Here is a 15,641-nt window from a genome sequence, read left to right as displayed (position 1 = left end):
AACAAACCACACCCCAAGTTTACCACACATAACACTTCAAATTTGGTGAAGGTAAAAACTCACCACATTTAAACTCTCCAATGGCCCTCCCCCACTTCAAAGTAGAAACATCCCCAGTACATCAACATTGCCCACCAAATCATCCCAGCTTTAAAACCAATACAAACGTACTACTATGATGTGACAACCTTATTTGAACTCTCCCAATATATGACAACTCACCATATTTGAACTCTCTAAATAACCCTCCCCACTTCAAAGTTCAACCTCCCCAATACATCAGCATAACACCCCAACAACATTCAGTAAACACATTTCACCTGGGTCAGCCAGCATCAACCTGCAGCATACCCACAAAAATTCTTATAAATGATACATGCATCATGTGCATAATGCATGTATGTCTGCTGAATTCAACAACCTATAAGCAATGTTTCCTGGGGAAAATCAATGACAAAATACAGCCTTTGAAACTTACGAACAGCTGATCTTCCTTCCACAGACCTAGTTGGTATGTTCCCCCATCAACTAGACAGTGTTAAAAGACCCTAAAATACCCTTTAAACTGTTAATTTTTCAAAATTTGTGGCAGTTTCTGAGAAGCCTACAGTAGTCTGTTTCCTTCAGTTAGTGACCTATGACCTACCATGTGACCATAATTAGCCTGAAAAATATTTAGCCAGAATACCAAATCTGGCTAATATATAGCCATATTTTTTATTCTAGTTAATGTTTTCAGCAGAATACAAAAACTGGCTAAATATCTTAGCCAGAAAACTTTTCAAGTTAGCCAGAAAACTTTTCAAGTTTTAATACCACTTTAGCCTGAAATTTGATTCATGTTATGATTTCTGTTTATTTAATAACCAGAATTGATATTCTGGTTAATTTGTTAACCATAAATTGATATTCTGGTTAATTTATTGGTCTTAGAATAATTTCTGTTTAGATTCAGGCTAAATTAACCAGAATGTTTGGTAAGTTAAGTCAAAATTCTTCTTCTTCTTCACTTTTTCGGATCTTCTGTGACTTCCGATAGCAAAAACCTGGGTCAGTGTTAGGGTTAGTTAAGATGTATTTTTCCAGATTAGAGCCTATGTTAACCCTTACACCCATAAATACCACAGAATACCACGATGAACAATTCTGCGCATGCATGCATCCCAGGGTCTGCGATGACGCAATCACCCTAAGTGTCAAATGGTCACGGAATTGCTGGCCGGGCAGCAATAACCCATGTAGCTCCCGGTCTGCGATCGTGTGGTTGGCATGCGGGGGGTCAAAGGTTCGAATCCCGGAGGTGCCAAGTCAAAAATTCTTCTTCTTCTTCAATTTTTTCGGATCTTCTGTGACTTCCGATAGCAAAAAACCTGGGTCAGTGTTAGGGTTAAATGCATTGGTGCAATATAGCTAACAAAGTCACTTGGATGTTGTAACATAGATTACTGCAAACAGACAAACTTTATTTATTTGAATTGAATTTTTTTACTCAGGGTAACTCCTTCAGTGTAAAAACACTGATTTCGATTTCCAAGGAGGCCCTGCATTTACAATGATACATTGATACATCATAAATATATACAGTAAAATATCATGAAATACAAATATGTTATAAATGGTACATGAAATCGGGAACAAAAGGAATAACATGTACTAAAATTCAGAATTTTACTAATAACAACTGCTTAAGGAATCGGATAGCAACATTTGCACAGTATTTTTTGTGGGACATGAGAGCACATCAGACATATCAAATAGCATTCTGAATACAAGGAATGTCTTGATATCAAGTAATTTAGATTTTTTGAAATTTTTGATGTAAAACACATTTTATGGCAAATTATTACAAATTCATATTTTTTTATGTTTCATATTTTACAGTCCTCAAAGAAAAATTTATCAATTGGAGGAAAAGCCTATGATCATTTGAAAATCTTGACCTTTCGTTTTGAAGATATACATTTTTTCCCCAAAAAACCTAAATTTGTTAGGTCTTTTTTTGGAAAAAAATGTATATTCGAAAAGTCAAAATTTTCAAATGATCGTCGGCTTTTCCTCCCAGCTGCCATATTTACACTTTAAGTAAATATCATTAGATTTATAAATTTTACTTAGCGGACTGTTAAAGGAAGTGTGCAGCAATCACAACATTATGTCTTATATGTTCGAAAAATAATTATCAAGCACGAATTACATGGTTTTATTTAAAACAAACTCATATTGACCATAAAAATGAATAAAAACAGCCGACTCTCAACACGCTATATTCAAAATTCCCGCACTGAAATTGTCTAGAGCAATGATGTCCCAATAATACATTGAAGGCTGACGATAAATGAGCACAAAATAATCCCTCATTGTATTATTGGGACATCATTGCTCTAGACAATTCCGGCGCCGGAATTTTTGACTTTTCAAAACGATTTTTTTTTCAAATCCAATTTTTAGCCATAATTGGATTCAGCCAGATTTATTGTGTTTAGGGACAACAGAGTCATAATCATGACTTTATTAAATACACCTTGGTCTGGGGCGGACATTTTAAAAATGAATTTAGAAGAGCAGCAACGACATCACTTGCATTACATTCCAGATGTTAAATCTACATCATATGCAAAATTTGAGGATATTTGCACGAGTCTGTTTTATTTTAGGGCCATTTGTCTATAACTGGTCTTTACATGTAGCCCTATGGAGAGAGTGCCCATTGAGGGCGCTATAACCCCCATTTCAGGAACAAAAATGTGATTTTAAGAGTATGTAGTATGAACATGTAGAAATATAATCAAGTAGTTGCCCTATCTGCTCTTCTCCGAAAAAATGAAAAGTCCTATACCTCAATGATAATGAAACCTAGGTGAATACCACAGTTAAGCGGCTAAGTTAGTAAGTGAGTTTTCTTTCATTTTACCTCATTAGGTTTTACCAGGAAACTAGTTGTTACTAATAATATTTTATATTATTATTTATATCAGACCTCTGAGTGGAACAATAAATCTGTGTATCACAGTCTTCAAAAGAGCCGGACGACTACAATATTTAAAACATATTGCATGTGCAGCGTGTACATTCCTCTTATTGGCAATACACTCGCACTGAGTTAGGCAAAGTTAATTTAATTACCAAGTCAGTCTGATATAAATAATAATAATAATATTGAATGGTGGATTTTTGGTGTGATACAAAAATATATTGCACTTGATAAAAGAATATTGCACTCATCTTCGACTTGTGCAATATTTTTCTATATATTCTTGTATCACACTCAAAGCCATTCAATATTATATTTGGCAAAGAATGACCAAATTAAAATTTGACCAAAATCATGTATTAATGCTTTAAATTAATGTATAATTTCATTTGAAATTCATACTCTCCTGTGGAAGATATTTGCAAAATCTTCCACAGGGATCTTGTGGACTTTAAATGGGACAACAGTGGTTTCAACATGATTTTATAGCATTAATATATACATATTTTAAACCTAATCCTTCTTGATAAGTTTGGTAAACTCTTGTTTAAATTTTGATGTCATGAAGCTGTACACCACAGGGTTAATAGCATGATTCAATCTTGGAAGTTTGCCTACAAATATCACAAAAGCAAAGAGATGATGGTTGTTTTCATAGAGACTTACCATCATATCATATGGAATACTGAATACAACAAGCCCTGGAATCCACAATAGAGTAAAGATAATTGTTCTTAAGAAAAGTGACTTTGTCATGCGCCTCAGTGTCGCCTGAAGAAAATTCTTGGCAATTTTCTGTTCTGTCGCTGCTGAACAAATGAACTGATTGTGTCTATTTTTGACATGCCAGAACTTCCAGTACTAGTATTTGGAAATGAAGTGTCGGGTTCATTCTCCTGCCGATATCCAATCAAAGAGTTTTGCCATCCTTGAGGAAAGAAGTAATTAGAGGAACCATTTTGAGAGGCTGATGATGTTGTGCTTATCCATGTTGGTGAAGAGCTGCTACATGAAGAGCAGCTCCTTTCTGATAATTCTGGTGTTGAAGGGGTCACATTGAACACTGGTACACTGTTTAAAGACAAAGAAGGTGAAGCATTAGAACTGCATGAACCATTTATGCTGTGTGTGTTAATATAGTTTGGTATGTCTAGTTTGACAGAACTTCTATTGGATGGGAGTGTAAGCCCATCTGTAGCTGGTCTCTTGAGAAAAGTGGGCTTCCTATAGTTAGCATTTTGCTGTTCACTTTTTGGTGTAGGTATGCTTAGCCAGGTTGATGGAAAGAAGCTAGAGCTGGTCTCTTGTGATGTTCCTTGTGTTGGAGGGCTCAATACAGATTCATTGTTTGGAGATATCAAAGGATCAGGACTGTGTATATTTATAGAGGTTGGTGCTTCTACATTTACAGACCTGTTGGATAGAAGTGTAAGTCCAGCTTTGGCTGCTCTCTTGAGCATATGTTTTTTTGTGTAGTGAGAATTTTGCTGCTTACTTTGTGGTGTGCTTTGGCTGATTGGTGAACAGGTGCTACATGTACATGAAGAGCCTCCTGTTTGTGATGTTCCTGGTGTTGAAGAGCTCAGATTGAACACTGCTGAACTGTTTTGAGACACCACAGAAGATTCAGGATTATGTTTATTGATGGAAATTGCTGTGCTAAGCTTTACAGGACTGCTGGATGGAAGTGTTGGCATGACTGGGATTGAATTTGGTGTTGTTGGAGATTGTTCCCGAGAACTATGTTCATGAAGAGGAAAATCTCCCACTTTGCATTGTTTGCGAACTTTCAGCACCATTTTGATATTGAGGCCAACAATTACTGAAAAAGTGGATAAAACAGATGTGATCCAAAAGATCAGCAGAGTAACTTTGAAGTGTTGTATTTCACATGGTCCAATGATGCTGCTTGGGCTAAAATCACTTGCTGTACCACTGATAACACCAAAGACAAAGCTTATGAAAAAGGTGACTGTCACAAGTAATAGTACACAGCGTTTGGTCAATCTTCTTGAGAGAGTTCTGTCCACTGTGCAGTACTGATTAAAAGCATTCAGGCTATGTAGAAAAAGTGTAAAATACTGAGAGAAAGACCAAATACCTTGTGATGATTGACATAACAAGTGAGCATCCAGAGATTGAAAGTTTGTGTCATTGCTAGAGTTTAATGGTGTAGAATAGAAAACAGAAGTTACATCCAAGGAAGCAGCAAGTAGACACGTTGCAATATCACTTAGGGCAAGAGTTAAGGCCAAGATTACTGTAGGTGACTTCAATACAGATATGCTTGTGTATGTCAACAGTACTGTGGCATTACTGACGACACCCCAGGTCAAAAGTAAATATCATAGATGAGAAAGATGATTCCGTATGCTCCCATCTTTGCACATTGCCAGAACTGTGTTGTTAAAAAAAATTGTTTGGAAGCATATTATTCAGATGATGACATTTAAGGCATTCAAGCAATTAAAATCAATCTTCAAACTGTACTCACCAATATTTCTAAGCTCTTTTCAGAGAAAAGTTTCTTGTTACCATGGTTACCAGATACACCACTCAAAATTTGATAGCCGTGTACACTACACATGCGTGGTGTAGGAACCCAAAGCTCAATCACCTACATATACAAGATTTAGCATAATTTTTCATTGATAAAATGTTAATTGGGCTATTCCTGTTGAAAGCATATTTCCAGGCATTTAAGGGTAGACGAGGTATTGTTGGTCGAAGCAACCTAAAAATCGATTTTCATTATCTAGATCAATATATTATTGATAACTAACACCTTAATGTTTTGTAGAAGTTCATTCTACAAATCGTATACTTTGCAAACTTGCTTAATTTACAATGTATTGTTGTTAATGAGTTATGTACGTTTTACAAAAGTGTTGTTGTTTCAGCCCTCTTTACAAAGTAACTCAAGAACCACAGCACCTATAAAAGTATATCTGTGATATTTTAATTCTTCTACACACTCGCTATGAATTGAACAATGCAGTTTTTGCCAAAGCTCACTACCATTCGTAAGATGCTGTGAACTACCAAATCACAACAGTTTAAAATAATTAATAACCTTAAGCAATTTAACATCAATCTTCAAACTGAACTCACCAATATTTCTATGCTCTTTTCAGAGAAAAGATTCTTATTACTAGGAACATAGGTCTAGCACCTCTCATAATTTGATAGCTGTGTATACTACACATGCGTGGAATAGCCAATGTCAGAGGTAGAACAATGGAGAGTAATTTGACTGCCCAGTGCCAGAAGTGGGTAAGTGCAATGGCTGCCCTGTGAACATTTGGCAACTTAAATGCAGTATATTGTACTCATCTAACATGGCAGCTATTGCACTTACCCACTTCTTGCACTGAGCAGTTGAATTACTCTCTATTGTTCTACCTCTGAAATTGGCTATTACACCCCTATGGAAGACACAACTGTAATCTCCCACACGGGGTGCAGGTTTTAAATGGGAGTTTACAATTCAGGCAATGATGCCATCAACCCATCTTCGTCTAATCAAGGTAAGAGATTTATTTTAGTTTGTTGTTGAAGTTGGCAGCCTGGACAATCTCTACTGAAATTTCAAGAATAGACATTATTGACATATATTGGAATTAGTTTTGATTCAGGATTTTCTATCTGACAAGGCTAGCTAGGTAAGAAATAAGCAATTCTCACCCGGGTTCTCACCACTGAATAACACCAATCGCACGCCGCCATATTGTTTTGGTTCCACTGGTTCCCGGCTGTTTAAAACACAATACAATAGAATACTGAGGATACACGCATTTGCAAACCATCGCAGTATATTTCAAATCTCGGGTTGCCGACTGTTTTCCTACCAAAAATCTGCTAATTTCTGGCCGTAAATTTGTGATTTTTGAATTAAAAATCCAGATTTTTTTTATGGGGGGGGGGCATGTTAAAAAAACCTTGAATAACAAGAAATTTAGGCTCTATAACTAACTTAAAAATTGAAAAAACTATATAAAAAAAAAATTTCCTTTTTTTTTACATACGTTACGGTTAAGGGATGGGGTATGAACGTTTGGACAGTATTTATTGTGGGACATTAGGGCACATCAGACATATCGAATTGCATTCTGAATACGAAGAATGTCCTGATGATATCAAATAATTTTGATTTTTTAAAATTCGCAATGTAATACACATGGCAAATCATTAAAAATTGATATTTTTGATATTTAACAGTACTCGAAGTAAGCTTTATAAATCTGATGATTTATACTTGAAGTGTATGTAGGTGGGATGAAAAGCCGACGATCAATTGAAAATTTGGACCTTTCGTATCGAAGATATGGATTTTTTCCCAAAACACCAAAAAAAATTGGGTCTTTTGGGAAAAAATCCATATCTTCAATATGAAAGGTCAAAATTTTCAATTGATTGTCGGCTTTTCCTCCCAGCTACATACACTTTAAGAATATATCATTGGATTTATAAAATTTACTTCGAGGACTGTTATATATCAAAAATGTGAAAAATATCAAATTTTAATAATTTGTCTTAAAATTTGTATTTTATCGTGAATTTCAAAAAATGAAAATTATTTGATATCAGAAAGACATTCTGCGTATTCAGAATGCAATTCGATATGTCTGATGTGCTCTCATGTCCCACAAAAAAATACTGTCGAAATGCTTAAAACGCTCATTCCTGATCCCTTAACCGACCAGATTGTGGACTGTTTAAACGGTTAGACAAATAACTGTTAATTTAATATATATGATCTGACCAAAAAACTGTTCAATTGTCTCGAGACATCAGGCAAACACAACAAAACACAACAAAGGCAGCAAGGAATAGACTCAGTATTGCCCTCACGATCATGAGAACCATTTAATAAGCTATTTATAACCATTCAACAATTTTATATCCATTAAGACATATATAATATAATTAATATAATGAATTACAGATTTCATACATGTAGCACTTTCATAGCATTTAAGACATATAAATACTAAATTGTTTTATATAAATATTAATAATACAACACAAGAATTATTGGAAAAATGTGTACTAGCTAGCCATAAAACTGGACAATATGTGACGCGATCAAGCAAAATCAGTCGGAACTCGGGAGATATTAATTTTCAGTTTCTTATAGGATAGTAAAAACCATTTACAAAGCTGGATTTTGCAGAAAACCCCATTAAAATTGAATAAGCAGTTCCAAAGATATGAGCAATTAAAAAGTTTCCAAGACAACAGGAAACAAACGGAAATAGTTCCTTTGTTTGGCTATATCTCAAAATCAATATTTCCGAGTTCCGACTGATTTTGCTTGATCGCATCACATATGGTGATAATCAGTGGCGGCACCAGGATTTTTTTCGTGGGGGGTAAGTGATTTTCAGGGAGTCAAAATAACCTGTGGTAATTAAATTAATGCTGATTTTGTCAAGGAAATGTCCAAATAAGCCTTCAAAATCTCGAAATGTGCCAATTTTGACATAATAGTCTACAAAAAGTATTTGTGGCAGGTTTTCACATTTACGAGCATCTTAATATTGACACTACATCACAATTATGCACTGTCTGATTTCAATTCTGTTTTTTTATTTTGGATAATTTCAAATAGATCATTCATGTAGAAACATTAAAGAACTTGTTACTGATGTGCTTATTTTTGAGGCGATATGCCTATTTATATACTTCGTTTTAAACCTTATTCCTCTTGATAAGTTTGGTGAACTCTTGTTTAAATTTTGATGTCATGAAGCTGTACACCACAGGGTTGATAGCGTGATTCAATCTTGGAAGTTTGCCTACAAATATCACAAGAGCAAAGAGATGATGGTTGTTTTCATAGAGACTTACCATCATATCATATGGAATACTGAATACAACAAGCCCTGGAATCCACAATAGAGTAAAGATAATAGTTCTTAAGAAAAGTAACTTTGTCATGCGGCTCAGTGTCACATGAAGAAAATTCTTGGCAATTTTCTGTTCTGTCGCTGCTGAACAAATGAACTGATTGTGTCTATTTTTGAGAGGCCAGAACTTCCAGTACTAGTATTTGGAAATGAAGTGTCGGGTTCAGTACTAGTATTTGGATATGAAGTGTCGGGTTCATTCTCCTGTTGAGATCCGGTAACAGAGTTTTGCCATCCTTGAGGAAAGAAGGAAGAGAAATCAGTTTGAGAGGCTGATGATGTTGTGCTTTTTGGTGAAACTGTGCTACATGAAGGGCTGCTCATATCTGATGCTCCTGGTGTTGAAGGGGTCACATTGAACACTGGTACACTGTTTGACGACAAAGAAGGTGAAGCATTAATACTGGATGGACCATTTATGCTGTGTGTGTTAATAGAGATTGGTATGTCTAGTTTTACTGGTCTCTGAGCAAAGTAGGCTTTCTGTAGTTAGCATTTTGCTCTCCACTTTTTGGTGTAGGTATGTTTAGCCAGGTTGGTGGAAAGAAGCTAGCGCTGTCCCCTTTCGATGTTCCTTGTGTTGGAGGGCTCAATACAATTGCACTGTTTGGAGACAGCAAAGAAGGACCAGGTCTGCATATATTCATAGAGGTTGATGTTTCTACTTTCACAGACCTTTGGGATGGAAATATAAGCCCAGGTGCAGCTACTCTCCTGAACAAAGGTGATTTTGTGAGGTTAGAATCTTCCTGCAGACTCTGTGCTTTTGGCATTGCTGGGATTGAATTTGGTGTTGGTGGAGCTTGTTCCTGATCACAATGTTCATGAAGAGGAAAATCTCCCACTTGGCATTGTTTGCGAACTTTCAGCAGCATTTTGATATTGAGGCCAATAATTACTGAAAAAGTGGACAGAACAGATGTGATCCAAAAGATGAGCAGAGTAACTTTAAAGTGTTGTATTTCACAGGGTCCAATTATGCTGCTTGGGCTATAACCACTTGCTGTACCACTGATAACACCAAAGACAAAGCTTATGAAAAAGGTGACTGTCACAAGTAATAGTACACGGCGTTTGGTCAATCTTCTTGAGAGAGTTCTGTGCACTGTACAGTACTGATTAAAAGCATTCAGGCTATGAAGAAAAAGTGTAAAATACTGGGAGAAAGACCAAATACCTTGTGATGATTGACATAACAAGTGAGCATCCAGAGATTGAAGGTTTGTGTCATTGCTAGAGTTTAATGGTGTAGAATAGAAAACAGAAGTTACATCCAAGGAAGCAGCAAGTAGACATGTTGCAATATCACTTAGGGCAAGGGTTAATGCCAAGATTACTGTAGGTGACTTCAATACAGATATTCTTGTGTATATCAACAGTACAGTGACATTACTGACGACACCCCAGGTCAAAAGTAAAATATCATAGATGAGAAAGATGATTCCGTATGCTCCCATCTTTGCACATTGCCAGAACTGTATTGTTTAAAAAGATTGTTTGGAAGCTTATAGATGTATTTCAGATATTGACAATTCAGGCATTCACGCAATTTAACATCAATCTTCAAACTGTACTGACCAATATTTCAGAGAAAAGTTTCTTATTAAAAGGTACACCTCTCAGAATTTGATAGGCGTGTACACTACACATGCGTGGTGTAGGACCTGAACTCAATCACCTACATGCAAGATTTTACTATAATTTTTCATTAAAATTTTTTTTCATTGATGGCTTAAAATGTTATTGGGCTATTCCTGTTGAAATCATTACACCCACAAAAGAAGATAGATTGATGGCATATTAGTCCAATAAATTCCTGTAACAATCATGCAAATCATGTTAAATTTCCTGTATTTGGCAGAGATAATAGTACATATAGTGCTAATCATAATAGGCTATGGAGGCTTATTGGTAAATTGTGCTTTACAAATCCACTTGATTACTCACATTTTTAGATGTTTCATCTTTCGTCGGAAGACTTCCCACTAACTCGCGAGGATTAGCGGAAGAACTAGCTATGGACAGAATTGACGACGAGGACATTTTCAATTCAAATGATGTTGTGTCACTGTTCACGAATACACCTATCAATGGAGATAGTGAGAGATTATCTGGACAAGGACACCACGCTGAAACAAAGAACATTACTCAACACTGAGGACATTATTGAATTACTTGAGTTTGTCTTGACGACGACATATTTTTCATTCAGGGGAGAAATTTACATGCAGAAATTTGGAGCGGCCATGGGAAGCCTGGTGAGCGCGATTATCGCAAACATTTTATGGAATGGTGGGAACAAAAAGCTATAGCCAATGCACCCATTGCCTGTTGTCCAAAATTATGGAAAAGATATGTTGACGATATCCTAGAGATTATACCAAAGGGCACTACGCAAGAACTGACAGATCACCTCAACAAAGCAGATTCAACCAACAACATTAATTTCACTCACGAGGAGGAAGCAGAAGGAAAAATACCTTTCCTCGATATGCTGATTAATCGGAAAGAAGACGGTTCGGTGAAGACAAGTGTACAGAAAGAAAATGCACACCGAACAATATTTAAATTTTGCTTCGCAACATTCCTTGCGCCAGAAATTGGGAGTAGTCAAAACATTGCTAGATCGGAAAGATGCGATTGTAACAGAATAGGAGAATAAACAACAGGAGGAGGAACACATCAAACATGCGCTAAATCAATGTGGATATCCTAACTGGACGATTGAAAAAGTAAAACATCAGATCGGAGATAAGACCAAAGAGAAGAAGAAAGCAAAGGACAAGAACACAGAAAGTAGTAAGGGCATGATAGTGATACCATATGTCCAAGGTGTGTCTGAAAGACTGCAACGAGTGTTTAAAAAGCATAACATCCAGACAGCGGTGAGACCACACAATATGCTAAAACAAAACCTCGTGCACCCCAAAGACAAAATAGAAGCCACCAAAACTTGCGATTGTGTTTATGAAATACCATGCAAAAACTGCAAGAAGTCGTACATTGGGGAAAACGGCAGACCCTTCGGGGTAAGACTGAAAGAACATTTAAAAGAATCTGAAAAGCTAACAGGGAGGAAATTCATGCGCGCTGTTCGAAAGGAGTCGGTCGATGAAATTATCAAGTCCGCCATCACAGACCATGTATCACAGCAAAACCATGTCATTGATTGTGAGGGAGCTAAAGTAATCGACAAAGACTCATGCAACCAAACCAGATTAGAGAAGCAATGTGGATCAGAAAATGGGGGCCAACGTTATCAACCACGATGAAGGGACATACTCACTCAATCATGTATATGACCAGCTATTACAAAGAACTTCACCCTCTGGAGATGAGAGTAGGTGTGTTGCTGGTTCATCACATTACTGATGAAGTCTTCCGACAGAAAATGAAATGTCTAAAAACGTGAGTAATCAAGTGGATTTGTAAAGCATAATTTACCAATAATTGATATCTAACAGTCCTGATGAACTTATTCAAGGAGGCTATGGAGGCATTTCAACAGCAGACTTATTTGGTGGGAAAAGGTTGTTGAACTTTTACACAGAGGTCAAGTTAAACATTGCTCTTGGTTAAAAACACGCTCAATTTGTTCCTCTAGTCATAAGGATTCAGAAAAAGTATAGTGACGTCATAGGTCTAATTTTGGCACTACATGGAGCAAAATTGAAAAATGTTCTGATCTTGTTGAAAATGGTCCCAAATTATTGGTCTTTCCATGATAAATCATAGTAAAAAATAATAGTTTGTGCTATGTATATGATGTTTCGTTACCTCAGTAACATATCAAAATCTACAATACCCATTGAGTTGCATTGAATCTAATCAACCTTATTATGTTACCTGGATAAGAGAGCTCCCAGGATAGTTAAAACTATTCTTTTTGATTTCTTGCAACAAGAGAAATAATTTGAGACCAGTTTCATCAAAATCAGAGCAAGTTTAATTTTCGCTCGCATTGGGGGAAAAATTGGACCTTTGACATCACAATGTTACTCTTTTGCCCAACTCCATAACCGTATATCATAGATAGGTCAAAGTATACTTTTTCTGAATCCGTATTACCAGAGGATCATGATGGTGTGAGTTTTGAACAGGTCTGAGTAATTTTGAACTTGACCTTCTGTGCAAAGTTCAATGACCTTTTACTACTAAAATGAGGGTACTGTTAAAATGCCTCCATATCCTAGGTTAAATAGCACTATAAGTACTACTCATGTGTCAAATATGACAACTTTAACATAATTTGCACGTGCATGTAAATTAGAAAATCTATTGCACTACATTGCCCGCCTGAATTGGCGACGACCATTTAAAACCTGCTCCGCTGTTGGGTGGATTTCAAGTGGAATAGCCAATTTCAGAGGTAGAACAATAGAGAGTAATTCAACTGCTCAGTGCAAGAAGTGGCTAAGTGTAATACATGTAGCTACCCTGTGAACATTTGGCAACTTACATGCAGTATATTGACACTTGACACATGGCATCTACACATGGCAGCTATTGCACCTTAAAAGCACTTCCTGCACTGAGCAGTCAAATCAAGGTAAGAGATTCATTTTAGTTTATTGTTGTCAGCATGAACTGAAATTTTAAGAATAGACATTAATTGGGCAGGAAGTCACAACTATTACAACAGGCATAATATTTTTGCAATGTCCGTGCTTCCGTCCCGATGCTGTATGTTGGGAAAATCGGCGAAAATCAGACTTTTTTCTCAAAATACCATGAAAAAAAGTCAGGAATAAAAAAATTTAAAAAAGAAATCGCATTTCTTTTTTGGCCTAAGATAGATTACAGACATGGGATTATGGTTGAATGGGTGAAAAAGTAAATATCAGGGTCTTTTCAAAGTTTTCACTTGTGGCCACATGTTTTGAACTGGTAAATTTCGTGTGACACCTTTTCTGTTCCGAGAAATGCACCAATTTACGTTTGAAATTAATTATTTCAGTAACTGTGTATGTTACCACAGGAAAAATATACATTTTCTGGGAGGAAATTCCCCAAGAAATCCAAAAATGACATTGTTTTGTATGGGGGGTTAATGGTTAGGGAGATATTGCAAGTAGAAGGGAAGAAGGGAAAATTTTCTGAACTTTGTGTGAACATTTTGTTTTTTATCTTATACCCCACATCAAAAAGAACATTATATTCAAGCTTATTATAAAGTCGCTGAAAACTTTTTTTTTTTAATTGATTTTTTTTACCAATATCGGATTGGATCGGATAACGGCCGATATTATAAAATCGATATGGGATATTGGATCAGTAGACGAATGCCATATTGGTTGAGCCCTAGTTGATAGTACATGTGAGATGTGACCCCTAATATGAGTAAAATTGGGAGGAAAATCGATTTATTGATTTTTATCGATATTGAGTGGCCAATATATTGATTTTTTTTAAATTCTCGACATTGATGGTCCAGTCGGTCCTTAATGCATTGGTGCATGCAATATAGCTAACAAAGTCACTTGGATGCTGTAACATAGATTACTGTAAACAGACAAACTTTATTTATTTATTTGAATTTTTTTTACCCAGGGTAACTCCTTCAATGTAAAAACACTGATTTCCATGGAGGCCCTGCATTTACAATGATACATTGAGTACAAGAAGCAATAATACAGTAAGATATCATAAAATACAAATATATTATAAATGGTACATGAAATTGTGAACAAAAGGAATAATATGTACTAAAATTCAGATTAAAAAGATATATATTACACAGTTTTTACCAAAAACAACTGCTTAAATTGAGAAATACTCATGGAATTAAAATTACATTTATCATCAGTAGGAAGACTATTTCACAATACCTGTTCGTTTATTATGCCATGTTACGTTCAACTAACAAGAGCATGATGGGAAATTGCACACACTAACCTAATCCTATGGGGTGTGGTAAGGAGATTTTTGGTACACTGGTGACGCAATCGCGTAAACGTACCAATTGAATCTGCCACCAGGAGATCCAACATGGCATAGCTTTCTACTTGAGATGGGCAATTTCACTTCAAAAATGGGGGTGGGCTTATAACCAGGGAGGGGCTAGTAATTGAATTTAAAAATAAGAACAATCTGCCCCATTCAAATATGCCAAATGTACCAGCAATTTCTATCATCTATATCAATTTATAAGTATGGAATGTTAATTTTTAACTGATATTTTTTTAAATATTTGATATTTGTTCCTAAATGTGAAAGAAAAGCATTGGTATGATTTAAGAACTAAGCCGAAGGTGGGCTTATACCCGAGTGGTTACGGTGCATGTATCGTTGACCTCTTATAATAAAAGGTGCTATTGAAGGCATTTTAGAAGTGCTCTATTCATATTTTAAACATACTAATTGAATAGGGCAGAGACAGAGCCGCCGCTAGATTGGGGGGGGGGGGGGTATGGGGGTGTGACACCCCACAATACAAAATTTTGACGGCAAAAAATGACTTGTCGTCAATACCATGTGACTGTCGGCAAATGTAGTCAAAGGTATGTGTGACTGTTGGCAAATTGCGAGAGTCATATAAAAGATTAATGTGTTACGAAATTGTGTTGTTACGTAATAGATCTATTGTTAATGTTATAGTATATAGTTACTAGTTTAAAAATCTTGTCGAACAAAATATTTGACTCCTATTGGTTTCAAACTTGGTCAAAGTGTTCCTAATGACTTCCAGATAATTTATGCATAATTAATGAGCTAGCTGCCCTAATTTGCATAATTAATTAGAATTTCTGCAAATTAGCTAA

The 15,641-nt window shown here is 35.9% G+C and overlaps 1 protein-coding gene across 2 annotated transcripts in view; it reads left to right on the top strand.

Moving 5' to 3' along the window:
- Window positions 1-15,641, top strand: part of LOC140154977 (presequence protease, mitochondrial-like) — a 118,324-nt gene that overhangs the window by 35,202 nt on the left and 67,481 nt on the right. Inside the window, exon 1 of one of the 2 annotated variants that reach the window (XM_072177640.1) lies at window positions 6,367-6,498. The exons of the other annotated variant lie outside the window; for it this stretch is intronic. The gene's annotated coding sequence lies outside the window, so the exon portion shown is untranslated. Of the gene's footprint in view, window positions 1-6,366; window positions 6,499-15,641 lie in introns of those variants that run through there. 2 annotated transcript variants of the gene reach the window in all.

This window comes from Amphiura filiformis, chromosome 6 (genome assembly GCF_039555335.1).
Source record: "Amphiura filiformis chromosome 6, Afil_fr2py, whole genome shotgun sequence".
NCBI lineage: Eukaryota > Metazoa > Echinodermata > Ophiuroidea > Amphilepidida > Amphiuridae > Amphiura > Amphiura filiformis.
The sequence above is the reverse complement of the archived record's forward strand: the minus strand, read 5'-3'. Positions and strand labels throughout refer to the sequence as shown.